Raw genomic sequence first — 20,469 nt, forward strand, 5'->3', positions numbered from 1 at the left:
TATAATGCAAATTGGAGCGAAATGGATCGCATCTAATGACCAAGTATCAAAGAGGAGACCGACACTAGAGGCTTAAGCAAATAAATGAAGTGAAATGGGCAATGATGAAAAGATCTTTGCATCCCCAACACGATACTCGCGGATTGCTAAGGAGCCAAACAGTAGGAGAACCCATTGCCACGATCCGAGCAGCCTGAGCTCAGGACGAGCGTCCCAGAGGCAGGATCCAAGCGTCTCCTTGGCGATCCGAGCGGATCTTCTTATAGGACAAACCATGCTTCAGGTGAGGATGAGCGGATCCTGGTGAGAGTTGCAAGAATGATCCGCGCATGTCCCTCGGGAGGAGCAAAATTACCATGTTTCTCTTAGGGTCTTAATAGTCATTTAAGCCCTTAGAAACCCTAATCCTTGTACTTAATTTTAGTATAAATACCCTACTGTACTACCTAGATTATGATGTCATCTTAATCAACTCCTAATCCTCTCTTAATTTAGTCTTAATTTAGTTGTAATACACATTTCAATATTAATCACATCATAATCTTTCATTAATCTCTCAATTGTTCTTAGTTTTATTTGGGTAATTAGAAAATTATTTGGGTTTATTGGAGAATTGACAACCTTCCGTCATTCATCAAGTACTTCTATTATTTTTTGCTTTATTATTTGGATCATCACCATAGGTATAATCCCTTTTTTACCCTTGTTTAATTATTGTTAATTACATCATTTATTCATCATGTTTTGCTTTGTTAGTATGATTAACAACCTTATTAGCATGTTAAACTTGATCATGAGTGAGTAGTCCTTTAGTTAGGGTTAATGGGGAATTAGGGGAAACAAACATGGGGATTGATCTATGCTTAATTTAATATGTTCTCATAATTAATTTGCTTGCTTGTTGTGATTTCAACCTATGCACATGTTATGTTTGATGAAATGCTAGACATAAACCAACTCGAGCCTCATTAGACCATGCATAGAGTTGAATAGGAGGAGACAAAGTCGACTTGTAGGTGTTGTACAGTCTAGATTACTCGGCTCCGGGACCTAAATCGTCCTAGGGATTGTAAGATATACACTAACTCGATCCCATCACAACAATAAGTGCTTGCTTTTAATTGCGAACATGTTTGTATGATCTATTTCCATGAATCCCCTATGAACCCATGACACCCTAGTGCTTTTAATCATTTGTTTACAAACCCCTTTAATTGCTTTACTTTATTTTTATTACTTTACATTCATCTTTTTTATTAGCTTAGACTACATCTCATCTCAACCCAATTTGTGACACCGTAAGACATAGCTACTTGAAATTGAAAATCCTACATCAATACCCGTCCCTTGGAATCCGACCTTTACTTACCTCTTTACTAAGAGTAGTTTGTGAAGTTATAAATATTGTTTTGGTTGGTAGCTTTGACGACGAGTTTATATTCCACGCCAAAAAATGGCGCCGTTGCCGGGGACGGCGTTCAATTGATTTGATTTTCGTTAATTTTTTTTAGTTGTCGTTCTTTACCTTGGGGAGGTCAATCTCCTCAAGGTTGTTCTAATTGTTTTCGAGTTGTTTGATATTTTGTATGACTAGGATATCACAAGGTAATTTATTACCTATTGATTTCGAGATTGAAAGGAACTTAACCAACAATAGAAGAGTTGTTAGAGGTACTTCAAGAGTTGTAAGTATTTGTGAGATTGTGGACATTTAACCAAATAACATTGAGTTTGTCAACCCTTTTGTAAGAGAAAGAAAGGATAACCCAATCCAAAACCAACCACAAAATCAACCCACAATGCCTAAATTTTCATCTCATTCCGTACCAACCGAGGAGAACTACCAACCGGTACTCATACACCACCACATTTAACCGGTAATTTCATTGCCAAATCTGCATTCATACAATTAGTTGAGAGAAGTCAATTTGGTGGGATGCCTAGTGAAGACCCTCATTCACATATAGAGACTTTTTGTAACTATTGTGATGCAATTTCTTAAACCAGAGTTACTCAAGACCAAATCTGATGGGTAATGTTTCCTTTTTCTTTGATCGGTACCACAAAGCAATGGTTGAAGAGCCTAGACAAGGCTACCCTTGGTATTGATTCATGGAAAAAGCTAGCACTTGCCTTCTACAAGAAATTCTATCCTCCGGATAAGACTATCATGTTGAGAGCCCAAATCACCGGGTTCAAGCAAAGGGATGAGGAATCATCATATGAAGCATGAGAGAGATTTAAGGACACTTGACGTTCTTGTCCACACCATGGGCTTTGTGAGTGGTTCCTTGTTCAACAATTTTGGAACGGCCTATATGAAGACTCACTTAATGTTCTCAATATGGGATCCAATGGGATGTTTACCGAAGTTGATGACAATTAAACATGGGCCACAATCGAAGAGATGGCGGTTCATAATTCCCAATATAGTAGGCCTCGAAAGGCCACTAGAGGAGGAAAGCATGAGGTAGATTCCATCACACAATTGGGTGCTCAACTAATTGCTCATATCGACACCATCAATTTGAAGTTTAGGAAGGCCATGGCTAAGTTTGATGAAGCTTCCAAATCCCCCAAACAACATGTCAATCCTATGATGGCATCATCCTTAATTCCAAGTGGAGTATATGAAAGTTGTGGAACTTTGGGACATGAGCAAAGTGAATGTAGGGGAACAAATGAACAAGTGAATGCTTTCCAAGCATACAAGAGTGGCACCCCTTATTCCAACTACTATAATGAGAATACCAAATTTCATCCAAATCTTTCATACAAGAGGCAAAATGTCCAAAACCCCCAACCAACATACACCCCACCTCCAATGAGAAATCAAGCTCAAAAACCCTTTTTCAACCAAAGCCAAGGATATCAAAATCAACCTTCCTACAACCAATCCAATGACCAAAGCTTTGATGTTCAAAAAGCGGTCCTCCAAATGCAAAAGAACCAATAAGAATACTTCAGCCAAATGCAAAAAGATAGCCAAGCTAAAGAGATCACCATCAACAACATACTTGCCCACACCAAAATGTTAGAAACCCAAATGACCTAATTAGCATCTTCTAGCTCTCAAAGACAAAAGGGGCAATTACCGCCTCAAGGTAATCCCCCAAGACATGAGATGGTTAGTGCCATCCATTTGAGGAGTGGTACAAGATATGATTGGCCGAAGAGGTCAATTGATGAAGATATTGAGGATGCTAGTGATAAGCAAAGAGTTGTGGAGAACTCTAAGGAGGTAGTTCCCATTAACAATGAAGTTTCAAAGAAGAAGAATGAAGAGAAGGCTAAAGAAAAAGAGCCTATTGTGATTAGACATTCATTCCCAAGTCGTCAACCTAAGTCTAAGTTTGATGAGCAACTTGGAAAGTTCATGGAAATTGTGAAGAACTTAGAAGTTTCAATCCCATTCATGGAATTGATCAATCATGTTCCGGCTTATGCAAAATACATGAAATATATTCTTACCAAGAAGAAATGCATCCGAAAGTTGGAGACTATTGCCTTTACCAAAGTAAGTAGTGCTATTCTTCAAAGAAGTTCCCCTCCAAAGCTCAAAGATCCGGGAAGTTTTTCTATTTCATGTACCATTGGCGACACTACAATCAACAAAGAAATATGTGACCTTGGAGCAAGTGTAAGTGTCATGCCAACTCGGTATGTAAGAGACTAGGAATGGGAGAGCTCAAATTCACCAACATTACTCTTCAAATGGCGGATCGATCAACAAAGGTACCTTTAGGGGTATGTGAGGATATGCCCGTGAGAATTGGCAAATTCTTCATCCCGGTAAACTTTATCATTATAGACATGGAGGAGGATTCCAACATTCCTATCATTTTAGGAAGACCTTTCTTGCATACCGTAGGAGCGGTAATCGATGTGAAACGTGGAGAGCTCACACTTGAAGTAGGGGACGAGACAATCACTTTCAATCTTGACAAAACAATAAGTGCTCCATGACTACATGAGCCATGCTTCATTGGCGATCACTATAGCCGAAAATGTGATAGAAAGAAGTTAGAATCTTTATGCAAAGATCAAACCATGGGTAAAGAAACACCACCCATATGGAAGAAGAAAGTGGATGACCTTCAAGTAGCTCTATTCGGAGAGCAAGGAATTTTCAACAACAATGAGAGCTTGAATAGTTCACCCATCATGACAACTAATGAAGAAGGCCTCATTGGCCAAGACAATAAAAGAGAAGAGTTTCTCTTGTCAACTTATGACATCATTGGGGAATAAGCTAGTGAAGTTTGCGGTCTATGGGACGATGAATTTGAAGGATTAGTCAATCCTTATATTGGAAATTCTAGGACCTTAGACCAAGGCTTTGTCGATCCTTGTCATCACTTTGACTCGGACCATAACTATGAAGAAAAAAATGCACAAACATCTATACAAGATCTTTATAATGAAAATGAGCAAGGCTTCGACTACTTCTACAAGGTGTTGAGCAACATCAACAACACCTTAGCCTTGCCCCATTGACATCTCATCCAAGAATGAGATTTTGGTGGAGTCCTCCCCAAACCACCATTTGTAAATATTTTAACCCCTTAACTAGCATTTTATTTCCTTTATTGCATCTTTGTCATTTTTGGATTTGCATTTTTATGCTTTGATCAAGATTTTTGACATGAGAGCAAGTGAGGGAGGTATTTTAACGTGTTTTGATGTGTAGTGTTTGATCAAGTGTGGGGATGGCAAATGCCTAGGCTAACCAAGCCTTTGTAGTGCACCCACAACATTTAACAAAGGAGAAGAAAAAAGAATGACATGGGAAAAAGGAATCTCCACGAGCAGGCCTGAGCTCCTGGGAAATGAAGAGGATCTAAGCATCCCAAGCAGCAATCCGAGAGTCCTGGCCCTTAGCACGTGGGAGCTGGGAAAGTTTAAATTGAAGAAAACGCCCTGTAAAGGAATCTGCGTAAGCCAACTTCAATCCGCTCGTCTCCAGCTTCAGGACGCTCGACTTGACTTGAATCCCCGCATCCTGAGATGCTTCAAACTTATGAAATTTAGCTGTAAGAAAATCTGCACGTCCCAGGAATGATCCGAGTGTCCCCTCAGAAATCCGCTCGAGCTCAGAAGAATCCGCGCGTCCTGGCACTGGTTTGATTTTTCAGGAAGTCCTGTAAGACGATCCGCACGTCCCCAGGAGAATCCGAGCATCCCAGGCCTGTACTTAACTAAAACACGGGACAATCCCTTTCCTTCCCAATTCATTTCTATCTTTCAAAAACACAAACACATACATTTTCTCCCACTAAAACCCTCAATCAACCCATTCAAAAACACCAAATTCTCAACAAAATTCACCACCAACCAAACAAAACATGCTCAAAACAAGATTAAATTACTCCTTTATCAGCAAAAGACCATCTAAACACCAAATTCCTCACAAATTAAATCCATTTTATAGGGTTTGGGCGAAAATTCGAAAATCCTAAATTGATTAAGGAATTGGTTGAAGGTTGAAGAAGCAAGGAACGTTCAAGCAAAAACTTGGTTTGTTGATACCAATTTGAGAAGGATAATACAATGGCAAGGACCAAAGGCGGAACCAAGGCACCCAAGACAACAAATTTATCAAAGAGGCAACAAGCTCTTCTTGCATCTAAGGCTTTGGTAGTGATCCAACCAAGGGTGGAAATACAAGAAACCGCAACTCCTGTTGAGGAAGCTACCTGAAGAGTCTATCGATCCAAAATACTCAAGAGGGGGGGGGGGGGGGGGTGAATTGAGGATTTAAAACTTTTGAAAGCTTTTTCGATTGTATGAATATAATTGATTATTTAAAGTTTATTTATTAAACTTTAATTAATCAACTAATGAACAAATAAAACAAAGTAAATGAACGAATGAAAGAAAGAAAGGACACACACGGTTTTTCAAGTGGTTCAATTTCACAAGTCGAAACCTACGTCCACTATTCTCGATTAATAAATTTAGTACCTTTCTACGGGTTACAAATTTACTAACCCAACTCATACAACTAACTCTAGCTGTAACTCAATGAGTACCGTTAAATACTCGAGTGACTAACTAACGTTAATAAGAAAGCACTAATGATTCTTGCAAAGGTTCACGTTAATGAACAAGTAAGAAATCTATTGAGCACTATTATCTTATAACTATAACTTACCAAATGAATATACGAGGTTAAAACACATGACGTTTCAAAAAATAGCAAATCGGTTTTCTGCTTTGAAATACACGGTTTTGATTTGTAAAAATAAAATCAATTTTATGCTTAAGGTCACATTTAAATGTTGTGGACAGCGGGGGGCCCACGGGGGCGCTTGGGAGGAAGAGAACAAGTGTTTGCATTTTTGTTGGAGTCGCCACCAATTTTTATGGGAAATTGGAACCGTTCGAATACCTCGTGCCATGTCTAGACACAAAGTAAAGACATGAAAACTAAGCAATCGTTACCCTTAGCATTCTATGTCTAGAATGACTCTCGTGGATGCCAATGAACACGGATGTTCACGGAGATCTGGAGTAAGGGGTGAGGGTACGTATTAGGAAGCTCTTTTGATCGAACACCTAATCCCGCCCGCCTCGATATCGGCCTCTACAAATGATTAGGGAAGTTATTCATACTCGATATATCGTCGGCTATATGCATGCAATGCAACATCCAAGTTTTAATCCTAACATGTGAAAATTAACTAAGTCGGTTGACACGTAATTAGCAAACAATTGGGTCGAAGTAGGATTTAATGTTCAATTACATGTGAAAACATACAAATGATACAAGAAATAATGATAAATACAATAAAAAAAATTACGATAACGAAAATTACAATAATTACAATGGATTAGGCGATTTATGTTGAAAATACCTTTAAAACGGATAATTTGAGAAAACGAATAAAAGAAGAATTAACGAATAGATCAGCAGGTGATAATACGAATAATAGTTAATTATACGTAAACTAAATAACTAGTTCAAGGCAATAACGGAGTTCAGGGACAGAATTCAACCCGGAACAGGCGCAGCAGAGCTGCGTCCTTTGGAATAGGCGCAGCGGTTGCTGCGTCTGTTCCTGACCTGAATTCTGGCTGTGAAGCCGGAATTGCGTGTTGTTAATACTCGTTGGTAAATTTAATGATTGATTAAATTATTTACTCGGATGAAAGTGATTAGTAGATTATTTACATGTGATTAAGGGTCATAAAACAATAAAACACGGATAAGACGGAATATTACGAATTAATTACATGAATGAATGATTGATTAGTGACATGGGTGAATGAAATAAACTAAACAAGATGAATTGACGACAAATTAATGACGAACATGCGATGAATATGACAATAGACAGATGAAAATATATCAAAGATCGAATTCCAGATACTCAATATGAACAAATCGAATTCCTACAACCCGGATTGAATTTAATGACGAAAACCCGCAAATATTGATTACTTGGGATTTAAGTCGGATTTATGATGAATAAAACGTGTTAAAGATGATAATTAATATACATGTGAGATGAATATGCTATTATGTCAAAGAATTAACAAGAAACGAACGAAAACGAATTTAACAAACAACGAATTACAGAGGACGAAGGAAGAAGAAAGGAAGCAGGAACTGCGGCAGCCTCACGAAGAGGCGCAGCAGGTACTGCGCTCCTTCGAAGAGGTGCAGTAGTTGCTGCGTCCTTTCTCGATGGTTTGTCTTCTGAAAATCCGTAAAAAGGGTTTTACACAAGGCTTTAGAAATCGGTTTTCATTGGTATTTTCGACGTAAATCTTACATTAGTGATACAAAAAGTAAAGAACAATAAATAAAAGAGAGATTTACACCCTCAGACTTACATGTTTGACGAAACGAGATGAACTAAGATATCGATTAGGGATGCTCGACGCGAATGTAAAGAAAGTGCCCTCGTAGGAGGAAAACGATTAAGTTAATTAAGTTGATTGATTGTGGAGTTGGTCAAATTGGTCGAATGTTCAAGCACGTAGACGCCAAAAAGTAAGAACAAAGGTCTAGAATGCAAAGGGAGAAGAGAAGGGCGGACACTCGCGTGAGAAATATGAGGAACGAAGGCTCCTATTTATACTAATCACGTGAAGGAATTAGGGTTTCGGAGAGTCTTTGGAAGTGAATCTCTGAAAGATATGAAAAAGATACGAAAATTACGCAGAAAAGGACCTAGGAAGAGGCGCAGCAGCCATTGCGTCTCTTGGAAGAGGCGCAGCACATGCTGCGTCTGTTCCCAAGTGATTTCCTCTTGCGGAAGAAAGATTTCCGTGTTTGAGTTATGGTAGGATGGAATAATTTGGTTTTCCTTAATATTTTATGTGAATATTACGGGAAATTGTTTACCAAAGGATAAAGATTGTGAAATATTTGTAAAATATGGAATAGAAGTATCCGGAACATTCTGGAACATTCTGACTCGGGATTTAACGGTTATCAGAAAATGAATACGGTTTTAGGCCCGGACTCCAAATGTACTCTAATTACTGTCAAAACGACCGTATCGGCACGTATATGACAACTAAGAGGTAGACATTAATATTTGAGCAATCACTTGACAATAAACTTACGAACTGTCACAAATCGTTCCGCGTAGGAAACATGCGGCCCAATCATCACCGGGTGGTTTGCGAGAGGTGCAGAAATGAGGTATCTACATAGCCCCCACTTTGACTGAGGCTTGGACAAGGCGAAAGTCAAAGTATAGCCATCAGGTCAATCGAAGATTACAACCTGACGACTATGGTGACGCGAGGCGGCTCAAGGGGTCTGAGCCAAGGACCTGTCATCGGGAACATTTTAGAGTCTGTCGACTTGTGGGGAGGGTCGTTTAAAGTCCATTAGACAACGTAAGGAGGCTCGCCAGGCATAAGAAGAAACCATACCTGAAACTTCTTCTCGAGATGCTTCCGCAGGTGCATGGGAGCTATTGAGCTAAGGTCAAGTGTGGGAGCTAAATAAGGTGAGTAGCAGGACACAGGCGGGAACTGCCGAGAGAAGACTGCTTGTGTAGTCTTCGAGAAATAATTGCGAGTAGCAGGACACAGGCGGGAACTGCTGAGAGAAGACTGCTTGGGTAGTCTTCGAGAAATAATTGCGAGTGGCAGGACACAGGCGGGAATTGCTGAGAGGAAACAATGTTGATCTCCATGTCTTGAGAGGGAAAGTATATCTGCTTACTCTCGTTAGGGAACATGATCGAGAATTAATCTCCATGTCGTGAGAGGGAAAGTATATCCGCTTACTCTCGTTATAACGAAGGCGTGTCGAAACACCTGTGAAGGAATAAATACTCGTTACGACAAGCAAAGGTCTTGGAAGCAATAAATAATATGCAACAGTCTGCTGCTGGCTTGGAAAATGCGGGCCGGAACGAAAGAAAATCGTCAAACGGACCAAAAGGATAAAATAGCATCGGGGAAGAGGCGCACCAAAGATGGGCCCACAAATAACGAACTCATAACGAATTTTTGAAAATTCGTATAGAGGGAACACAAGGAAGAGGCGCAGCAAGAGCTGTATCTCTTGGAAGAGGCGCAGCGCCTGCTGCGTCTATTCCCCAAAGTGTATTTCCAGCGTAAAAACGCGATAATCAGAAGGGGTTATGTTCATTATTTCGAAACATAGTTCACACATTTCTCTCTCAAATCTTCACCATTTCCGCCAAGTTTTGATCCAAAAGCTTGCTTTAATCATGACTAATCGAGGTATGTGTCTTATTCTTGCATTAATCTTCGGTATTTGTCCAATTTTGGATCGAAAAAATTAGGGTTTATGACCCAATTGATCGAAAATTTGGGGCTTTTCCCCCAAATGCATTTGCCTTGTCAAATTGACATTAGAAATGGATAATTGGTAATATAAGGAACATAACCATGTATTTGTCTCGAATTTTCGTTGAGTTTTGAGCCTTTGAGTGAAATTTGAGACGGTTTCACAACTAAACAGTAAATTGCTTCGAAAATAGCCTTAGGATTGCCCATTTGCGATGAAACTTGATATTTGGGATCCTTGGATGATGGGTAAACTTCCCACCATCTCGGAATTTTGGTTTGCGACAGCTTTTTCAGGACACATTTCTAGGGCATAATCGCCGTTATAACGAAATGCTGCCGAAATTTCGACTCGAACCCAAAACTAGGCTTCAAATTAGGCTTGACTTGACCCAAATTACCACATGAGTGATCGGGTTGGTGAGAATACGGCCAAAGATGGCGAGAAAAGAGCGATTTCAGGGCTTCCGAAGGCTTACAAATCCCTTAACTAAGGCTTGTCGTCACGTGACGCGGCCTAAATTTGCTTTAATGTTGCAGGTGACGAGGCTTCTACTTCTGGAAGGACTCCCATGGAGATAGACGTTGCTGCTGTCGAGGAGGCTTTAGAGCAGGCCTTCACCGCCGCGGTGATGGCTGTTGGGGACGAGGTCCATGAGGAGGAGGCTGTCGAGGAGGAGGAGGCCCCGAGACGGGCCAACGTTGGACGAGGAGGTTGTCAGCTGAGAGGAGCTCCTGCGTGGACTGATACCTGGGAGAGTAGGCACTTGCTGTGGGCTGCAGAGGGTCACCTGTCCTACAGGACGGTGAAGAGTTTGGTAAATAGGAATTCACTACTCATCACCCATCTTCTTTCATTCATTTGTTCATATCTCTCCCCATTTTCATTCAAAACTAAAGATAACTTTTGTTTCAAATCATAATAGGAGGCCGGGAACATCAGGTCGTTCTCGGGCTATACGGTAGCGATGGAGTGTTACGATCGGCTGTCGGCGGAGGAGCGCGCCATGATCGAGCGCGGAGCATTCAGTTCTTTGGTGCAGGCCTGGAGGGGTATCGCGAAGAGGAAGCTGCGGGCTAACCTTAGCCTGGTCCGCGCTTTCTTGGACCGATTCTGGGATACGACTTCCACGTTTCACATGCCTTTTGGTGAGGTGGGATTCACTCTGGAGGACTACGGCATGATTTCTAGTCCGCCGTGTGGGGATCGAGGCGTGGAGTGGCCGGAGACGCGCCATGAGGGTGGACTCGGCCGAGGCTAGGGGGTTGATCGGATGGAACTTGTCGCCGAGCGCTGTCACGATCGGGTTTGGTGCCCAGCTCCTACGTTCGAGACTACTTTGCGGGAAAGATCCCGGCGCTGGTGACGATTGACGGGAGGGAGACGGCTCCTCCTCCCCTGTCTGGTGAGCGAGTGCTCGTTTGTGGCTCTGGTGGTTTTTGTCTTCGATTTACCTCGGAGACAAGGGCGAGATGCAGTCGACGAAGCTTCTTCCCTTCCTTTCTAACCTGAGCTCCCTAGGGCGTTGGGACTGGGTCACTGCTGGTTTTGCAGTCCTCATCCGCTTCATGAGGGCCATGGTTCGTCCGGAGTTGATGGATAAGGGACTTCTCCTGGCGCTGTCGGACCTGGACTACTGTTGTAGGTATGAACCTTCATTTAGATCAAAATCAATTCCCTTCCTTACCAAATTACGAAAGATCGTCATTGACTATCTTGCCTCGCAGGCGTGGGTGTACTCCTACTTCCCGGGCCTCGCGCCCAAGAGGACGAAGCCGCTGGAGAAGGCCTATCCCGTGGTGAGGGATTGGGTGATGTGCAGGATGAAGAGCAAGCGTATTTCTCACGGTGTCTACCGGCGGGACGTGAACGCTCTTCAGCTAGACAACGTAAGCATCTCACTTATATTCATTTGCTTCTATGTTGCTTTTAAAATGATCATAAGAATGATTCCTTTTGTTTATCTTGTCCCAGTGGGTGCCCAGGCCTTGGGCGGAGTACGCTGGAGCGCCTCCTTTTGTGGCTGAGGTCCATCGACCTAGGAGCTCGAGCCGGCTGTTGTTGAGGACGTCGATGGGTCCTGTGTGGTACTTGGGCGAGCGTTTGGCTCGTCAGTGCTCTCGGGACGTGTTGACGGTTCCTATCGATCCTCCTAGGACGATGTTCAGGGAGCCTTAGGAGGCAGAGAGGGAGGCGGACTTGGCTGGCGCTAGTGGTGACGCCCTCCTTCTTCCTGGCGAGGACTACTCGGCGTTCCTCTACGGGAGGCTGGCGTACTGGCCGGTAGTGGTGAGCATTTTTACTCTTTCTCTTTGCTTGATTTTTTGAGAACTATGATGAAAGATCATCGGTTAATGAGAAACATTTGGTTTTGCAGGAGGTTGAGGCGGCGGGCATCGAGCCCCCAGAGTACCCCGAGACCCTCGAGTACACTGACGCGACCGGGAGGACGACGATCTCCGAGCTGCGTTACTTTGATGTGGCTGTGACGGATGCTGGCCTGGACGACTGGCAGCATCTGATTCGGAAGGTGAGCCTCTAATTTTGTGTGATTTTTGTGTAAGAACACGTTTGATTGAGTTTGTTCAATTTTTGAGAACTTCTTTTTGAAAATGCAGGTCGCGCCATCTCGGTTCGTGGCGTTATGGAGGGTGGCCAACCGGCTGCGAGCTACTGCCGTAGAGGCACTTATCGGCGGTCGAGGCCGTCAGGTATGAACCTTGTGACTATTCTATTTTTGAATTTTACTTTTCCGATTCTTCTTGAAACGATTGACATGAGCCAACTTTGTTGTTTACAGGGTGACCGCGAGCTGGAGCGAGAGTTGACCCAGTCTCGGGAGGAGACAGCTCGCTTGTTGAGAGAGCTCGAGGTTCGAGACGCCGAGATCGCTGCTTTTGCGGCAAGGGTTGCAGAGCTGGAGGGCGACCAGCATTAGTTTTGTGTAGTTTTTGTTTGTTTGTTGGCCGTATTTTGCACATTTGTACATTTGGACCTTTATTTTGAACATGTTGGACTTTGTTCGAGGCTCGAGCCCCCAATTTGTTGTACATTTCCCTTTTTGGTTGTATATACGATGGCCTGAGTGCCTTTGCTGCTGGGTTGCGTTGCTTGTGCCTGCAGGTTAGCTTTGAACAGGTTTGGTATATGACTGTTTATGCCGTCATACCGCCGAAATTTACGTAGAAATCACGCAAAACATACATTTGTATATACATATGGCTTTAATTAGCGCAAAACGAAATACTCGAAAAAAATGCAAAATTTGCAAAAATTTGCCGGAAATGACCGGACGGTAGGGAGGGTTACCCCCTAAAAAAAAGAAAAAAAACAGAAATCTATAAGTTAGAAGAAATGAAATAAATGTAAATTGAAATGAGAATTATTTCCTAAAATGAATTAAGAAAATGAAAATTATTTCCTAAAATGAAAATGAAAATTATTTCCTAAAATGAAAATGTGCAAGTGTGGTAAAATGACAAAAATGTCGGTGTCGCCTCGAAATGCGTGCCCGCGGGATTAGGAAACCTGAAACATGGTTATTTTTCGCGTATTTACCCAAACAATAACCCGTAGGAATAGGAAATTATTCGTCATGGAATTAGGAAAGATCCAACGCGGAAAATCACGGAAGTTGAGCTGAGGAAGAGGCGCAGCATGAGCTGCGTCCCTTTGAAGAGGCGCAGCATGTGCTGCGCCTGTTCCCAGGTGGTTCTGTTCTGGCAGATTTTTGGAAACAGAAATTAGTATAAATAGAAACGCCGATGGACCTTTTATTCACACAATTCTTCCGTCTCTTCTTCGTCTTATTACATGAAATTCTCAAAATAAACTCTTCATCATGAATACTTTGGAGACTCGCTTGAAGGAATGGACCAACGAATTTTTGAACATGGAGAAATATGATATGGGTGCCTATAATCTTGGGTCGTTGTTGAGTTTAAAACTCATCAAGGTTGTCAAACCGTTCTTGGATGCTTGTCTTGACTATTGGGACCCGAATTACCATGTTTTTGCGTTTCCTGGTGGCGATATTTGCCCATTTCCTGAAGAAATTGCCGCTATTGGTGGGTGGGACCCTGAACACTTGCCTGCCATTCCTTCTACTTCGCTAGGGTACAAGAGCAAATTTAGAGACTTGCTTGGGTTGACTAGACTTGAGTTGGACCATCTAGTGACCTCGAAGGGAGTGCGAATGTTGGATTTCATAGATCGATTCATCAACAGGGCCGACCCCACCGTTTCTTATGTTGCTAGGCGGAGGGCATTTGGTTTTTGCTTGTTGCATGTGTATGTCTTCCAAGGGCATGTTGATGAAGACTTGAGAGGTGATCCCCGTCTTCTGGGCCTTGTTGAGCAAATGGAGCTACGTAGGAGCCCAGCTTGTTTATGCTTAGGAGAGATCCTGTTGGGCTTGGATAATAGGAAAACCAATCGTGACCTACCGTATTTGGGAAGTCCCGTCATTCTGCAGGTAAAAGACATTTCTTTCTCTTTTTTTTTTTTTTTCGTCTAATTTTTTTTTTTTTTTCCTTTTCGTTTTTTTTTTGATGTCTAATACCCGCTTTTGGTAGGTTTGGCTTATGGAACGGCTCCGATTGATCGAGCCCCCAGTTCATGTTCCTTCCTATCATGCTCGTTCCATTGCAATGAGGACTAGGCTTTACATGGTGGATTTCACCAGAGGCTGCAATTATTGGGAGAACAAACTGAAGAGCGATGATGGTCCCTTGATTAGGTGGATTGTGCCGTGGTGGCATCTCAAATCTATCACTGGAGTATCTTGTTTGGATCCTACTCGGTCCGTGCGCATTCCTGGCTTGGAGTTTATGGTGTGCATCTTCCCGGAGAGGCTGATGAGACAGGTGGGACTGAAACAGACAATCCCGAAGCTTGATACTGTCCCGCAGACTGCTGTGGCGCTTACTACAGAAAGCCGAAGAGAGTGGGCCATTAAATGGGCTCAAAGAAATGTATGGTTATTGAACTCTTCTGCAAATGCCTTGTGGGTGTCGGATTCTTATCTGCGATGGAGGAAAGCTACTACTCCGGAAGAGCGCGAGAGATTGAGGAAGCGCGAGCCCGTTGACTACAAGGTGCGCGAGGTAGAGAAAGAAAAAGAGAAGCATTTGACCGAGGGAGAGAAAGAAGCCGGGTTTCGAGTCATTCATCCTTCGAAGAAACCGAAGACCTCTCCTGTCGTAGAGATGGTGATTGGGAAGAATTGAAAGTCTAGGCCTCGAGAAAGACCTTTGGTGATTAGGTCCGAAGTGGCGCAAGAGCGTCCGGCTCGAGGTCGAGACAAGAAATATGACAAGAATGACAAGGGCAAAGGGAAGATGGAGGAATAGCCCGAGTCTTTATTTATTATTTGTTATTATTATTATTTTATTGTTGTAATAAAAAAGGTGGGGTTTTTAGAATCCTAGCCTATTCTATTTTTATTATGTAGCGGACTATTATTATTAGAAAATGAAATAAGAAAGGTTAAATGGTTATGAAACCGTTGTGATTTTCTATTTATTATCCTTGTCGAATTCCAAATGCAATGCAAATGTCCTTGTATTTACATTTTAAATATAATGGGTTGTATCCTGTGAAGGATTGCCTACGTATTCACTTAAAAAAATGAAATCAAACCCTTGCGCGTAGTTCGAGTAAATGTAAAAGAATAATTGTTCTAAGCAAGAGCTTGTAATGAACTTAGAAAATAAGCATGAGCTTTTTGCTTACTCTGAAGGTGCAAATTTAGTTTATTTGATGACATGAGGATGACGAATTTGTCAAAATGCAAGAGTGCGATGACATTAGCTTATTTCGGCTTGGCGGGGGGGCCGTTTATTTAGTGCCACAAGAGCGACACGTGGGGTTACGCGAGGCGCGTTTTTGTTCCTATTCTAGGCATAGTACCGCTTTAGTTGGTCAAGGTTTGTTGGGTTTGAAAACTCATTCCCGTCTAGGTCTGTGATTCTAACCGCACCCCCTGGAAGTATGGATTTGACTAGAAATGGTCCGGCCCAATTGGGTTTGAATTTTCCTCGTGGGTCGATAGGTAGAAGAGCTCTAACCGACTTAAGTACTAAGTCTCCTTCCTTGATGTTCCTTGGCCTAACCCTTTTGTTGAAAGCTCGTTTGATACGTGCTTGATATGTTTGGACATTATGCAAGGCGCGTAGCCTACGTTCATCCAGAAGGATGAGTTCTTCATATCTATCCCTCTTCCAATCGGCTTCTGGGATTTGACTTTCGAGTAGGATACACAAGGATGGTATCTCTAGCTCGACTAGTTGTACGGCTTCCATGCCGTAAGTCAAATAGAAAGGAGTAGCCCCAGTGGGCGTCCTAACAGATGTACGATACCCCCATAAAGCAAAGGGTATCTTACTTGGCCAATCTCGATAGTTGTCAATCATTTTCTTGAGAATCGTGACAACATTCTTGTTTGCCGCCTCTACCGCGCCGTTAGTCTGCGGTCTATAGGGCGAAGAGTGATGATGCCTAATTTTTTACTTGGCTAGCAATTGCTCAGTCTCAGCACGCAAATGTGATCCATTATCACTAATGATCTCATGTGGGCAACCGTATCGACAGATGATGTTGTTTTGTATGAACTTTGCTACATTTTTAGCCGTGAGACTGGTGTAGGAAGCTACTTCTACCCATTTGGTGAAATAGTCGATTGCCACTACGATGAAGCAGTGACCTCCTGTTCCAGCTGGGGTTATCTTCCCGATTATGTCAATTCCCCAAGCAGAAAATGGCCAAGGAGATGTCATTGTATAGAGCAATGAAGGAGGGACATGTTGTATATTCCCGAAGATTTGGCAATTGTGGCAATGTCTTACGTATTTGATGCAATCGGATTCCATTGTGGTCCAATAATACCCCAAACGTGTGATTTTCTTTGCCATCATGGGCCCACTCATGTGAGGACCGCATTCTCCATCGTGGACCTCCTTCATCACCTTTCGCGCATGTGAATGATCAAGGCAACGTAGGATTACACCAAGCGGTGTTCTTTTGTATAACTCTCCTTGCATGAGAACGTATTGGGAAGCTAGTAGGCGTATAGCACGTTGTCCCCTCTTCTCCATATCGGGTGGATATGTACCATTGAGCTTAAAATTCAGGATTACTTGGAACCAGGGTTCCTGTGCGGTTTCCTATTCGTCGGTGATTTGGTAGACATAAGCCGGCTCTGACCGTCGTTCGATGCACAAAGGCATTTCCACCATGTGATCTGGCATATTAATCAAAGACGCAAGTTTCGCGAGAGCGTCTGCGAATTGATTTTCTTCCCGAGGTAGGTGTAGATACGTCACGTGATCAAAGAATTGGGCAACTTGGTCTATTCTGGCTTGATAAGGTGCTAGGCTTTCGCTTCGAATTTTCCAAGATCCCGTAACTTGGTTGATGATCAAGGATGAATCTCCATGTACTCGGAGGTTTTTAATGCCTAAGCTCACTGCCGCTTGTAGTCCAATGAGACAAGCTTCGTATTCTGCAGCGTTATTTGTCACCTCGAAGTCGAGTTTGACAGCAACTGGTGTATGCTCGCCTTCAGGAGAAATGAGCAACACTCTTATTCCAAATCCTCTTAAGTTTGATGCTCCATCAAAATAAAGGTCCCAGGAGTCTACGTCAGTTTGGAGTATATCCTCGTCTGGAAATGACCAAGTGTCTATCGTTTGTGCGTCATTGATGGGATTTTCTGCGAAGAATTCGGCAACGGCGCGCCCTTTTATTACTTTCAGAGGCACATATTTGAGGTCAAATTCTGAGAGCATCAAAGTCCATCTTGCTAGGCGTCAATTGAGGACGGGCTTCTCGAAGAGGTATTTGACTGGATCTATTTTGAGGTATATTTTGACGGAGTAGCTAAGCATGTAATGGCGTAGCTTCTTCGTTTCCCACACAAGAGCGAGGCATGTCTTTTCGAACTGTGAGTATTTGCACTCGTACTCTAAGAACTTCTTACTAAGGTAGTAGATAACACTTTCTTCACTTCCTACGATTTGAGCTAGCATGGCACCCATGGCTGTTTCGGTTACTGTGAGATATAAACCAAGAGGTTGATCTCGTTGTGGTGGCATGAGCACTGGTGGTTTAGCCAATATCTCTTTGATTCGGTCAAATGCCTTCTGACAATCATCATCTCACATGGTGTGATCTATTTTCTTGAGTTTCTTGAAGATAGGCTCGCAAATCATGGTGAGTTTCGATATGAATCGACTTATATATTGCACTTTTCCCAGGAATCCTCTGACTTTCTTTTCTGTTTGAGGTTGTGGCATTTCGATCAGATCCTTGATCTTGGAAGGGTCTATTTCTATACCTCGTTGGCTAACGACGTATCCCAGGAGTTTGCCAGATGTTACTCCGAATGTGCATTTCTGAGGATTGAGCCTCATGTTGTACTTTCGTAGCCTTGTGAAAAATTTGCGAAGGTTCGCAATATGCCCTTCTCTATATTTGGATTTGACAATCATGTCGTCTACGTATACCTCAACTTCTTTGTGCTTCATGTCATGTAAGAGTGTAGTTGCGGTGCGTTGATATGTAGCTCCGGCGTTGATCAATCCGAATGGCATGACCGTATAGCAATAGGTTCCCCATTGAGTGACAAAGGCGGTCTTATGCATGTCTTTTATGGCCATCTTAATTTTATTATAACCTGGATACCCATCCATGAAGGATAGTAACGCGTGGTTTGCAGTATTGTCCACCAATATGTCAATGTGTGGTAGAGGGAAGTCATCTTTAGGACTTGCTTTGTTTAAGTCTCTAAAATCAACACAAACACGGATTCTCCCATCCTTTTTGGGTACGGGTACTATGTTGGCTACCCAGTCAGAATACTCGGAAACTTTGTTGAACCCGGCTTTGAATTGTTTGTCAACTTCTTCCTTAATCTTGAGAGCCCATTCTGTTCTCATTCGTCGAAGCTTCTGTTTTACAAGTTTGAAACCTGGCTTAATCAGGATTCTATGTTCGGCGATATTCCTGTCGATCCCTGGCATGTCTTTGTAGGACCAAGCAAAAATATCTTTGAATTCGTTTAGGAGGTCTATGAAATCGGCCCTTTCGGTAGAGCTCAAGGTAGTCCCTATCCTAAGTTCTTGAGGTTCTAGTTCGGTTCCTACATTGATGGGTTCGGTGTCCTCTACTACTGGTCCCCCTTCCCCTTCCTGTAGTATTTCTTTGGCTACGTAGGGAGGTATTTCGATCGAGTCTGGGTCTTGGTCATCCTCAGTATCATCGTAAACAGAATTGCACTCAAGATATCGCAAAGAGTAAGCAGAACCTGATTTATTCATATTAAAGTTTGAGTAAAGTTAAAACAAAGAAGCCATCTGATCCATGGTCAGTGGCAGCAAAGGGACAGTGGTTGGGACATTTCCGAGCCACTCGTGACTACTCGAGGCTAAGCTAGGAGAAACAAAGGGAGTGGGGATGACGACGGGAGGAGACTCTCTAATGACTTCTCTAGACTCCGACTCCGACTCGAACTCATCGTCTTATGGTTCTCCTTTGAACATCTATCCTTCTCCAGTGGTGAGCTTGAAGAGTCTTCCTTGATTGTTGGTCCATTTGATTGATTTTCTCCATCCTTTCTGTTGACTTGCGTTGGTTTCTGTGATTAACGTGGTGGGGTTGAAACGATCGTCTTGAAGTATCATGGTAATGATCTCATCCTGCGCGGCCCTAACAAATCGATCTTCTCCAAACAATAGGCTAACAGCTTGTTCGTCTAAGGAAGGTGCTTGGCGGGTTTTGACGGTAGGAACCGTTTCTGGAGGGATGAAGTAGCAGTCGTGAATGATCTCGATTCCGGCTAGCTTCCTCTCGAGATAATGCCAAGGCTCGGGAAATCCGTGAAAGAGTTCTAGACTTCCTTCCTTAACAAAGTACCCATTTAGGGTAGGGAGGTAGGGTCGCATTTGGACTCCTATATGCTTACGATTTTGGACTTGAGCGAGCATTTCGAGAACCTCTTCTTTGGTGGGTTTGTACTCTAGTCCAAGTGGTATCCTTTTTAAGTTGCCTTCCTTATATGGTGCGAAGGTTTTTCTTAGGGTAGGGTTCAAAGGCATTCCATGGAAGTATCCCTGGGTTTTGAGCATGTGGTTGACCACCAAGTTGGAGTAGGGATCATAGTATAAGGGTGCCAATTCGCTTTCTATGACACTTATGCTTTGGAAGCCCCCAAGTTCATATACGGGATCTGCGAGGACTTGATTGTTTGACTGTTTTTCGATTATTGCCTTGATGGGTGACGAAGTGATCGTCACTACTTTGCCATTTAGTGGGATCTTGATCTTTTGATGGAGGGTGGATGTTACCGCTTTGGAAGCGTGAATCCAAGGTCTTCCTAGAAGTATGTTGAAGGAAGCTTCGATGTCCACTATTTGGAAGTTAACCTTTCGTTCAATTAGCCCTGTGGCTATGGTTAGGTTAACAAGTCCTACCACCTTTCGTCGTGTACCATCATATGCACGCACACCTTGATTGGTAGGGGTCCAATCCGACTCTTTCATGCCTAATTTGTATGCCGTTTCGAGGGGTATGTCGTTGACCGCGGAGCCATCATCTACCAAGGTCATTGGCACGTTCTTCTTTAGACAAATTACAGTGATGTAAAGAGCTAAATTGTGACTAACGCCAAAAGGTGGCAAATCTTCGTTTGA

At 42.7% G+C, this 20,469-nt stretch overlaps 1 non-coding gene across 1 annotated transcript; it reads right to left on the bottom strand.

Annotated features, from left to right (window-relative positions):
- Positions 1–2,170: 2,170 nt before the first annotated feature.
- LOC141615840 (small nucleolar RNA R71) lies at positions 2,171–2,277 on the bottom strand. Its single transcript, XR_012530234.1, has one exon. It is a non-coding gene; the product is annotated as a small nucleolar RNA R71 (small nucleolar RNA).
- Positions 2,278–20,469: the final 18,192 nt, after the last annotated feature.

The sequence above is a fragment of the Silene latifolia genome, chromosome 11, assembly GCF_048544455.1.
Source record: "Silene latifolia isolate original U9 population chromosome 11, ASM4854445v1, whole genome shotgun sequence".
Classification (NCBI taxonomy): Eukaryota; Viridiplantae; Streptophyta; class Magnoliopsida; order Caryophyllales; family Caryophyllaceae; genus Silene; species Silene latifolia.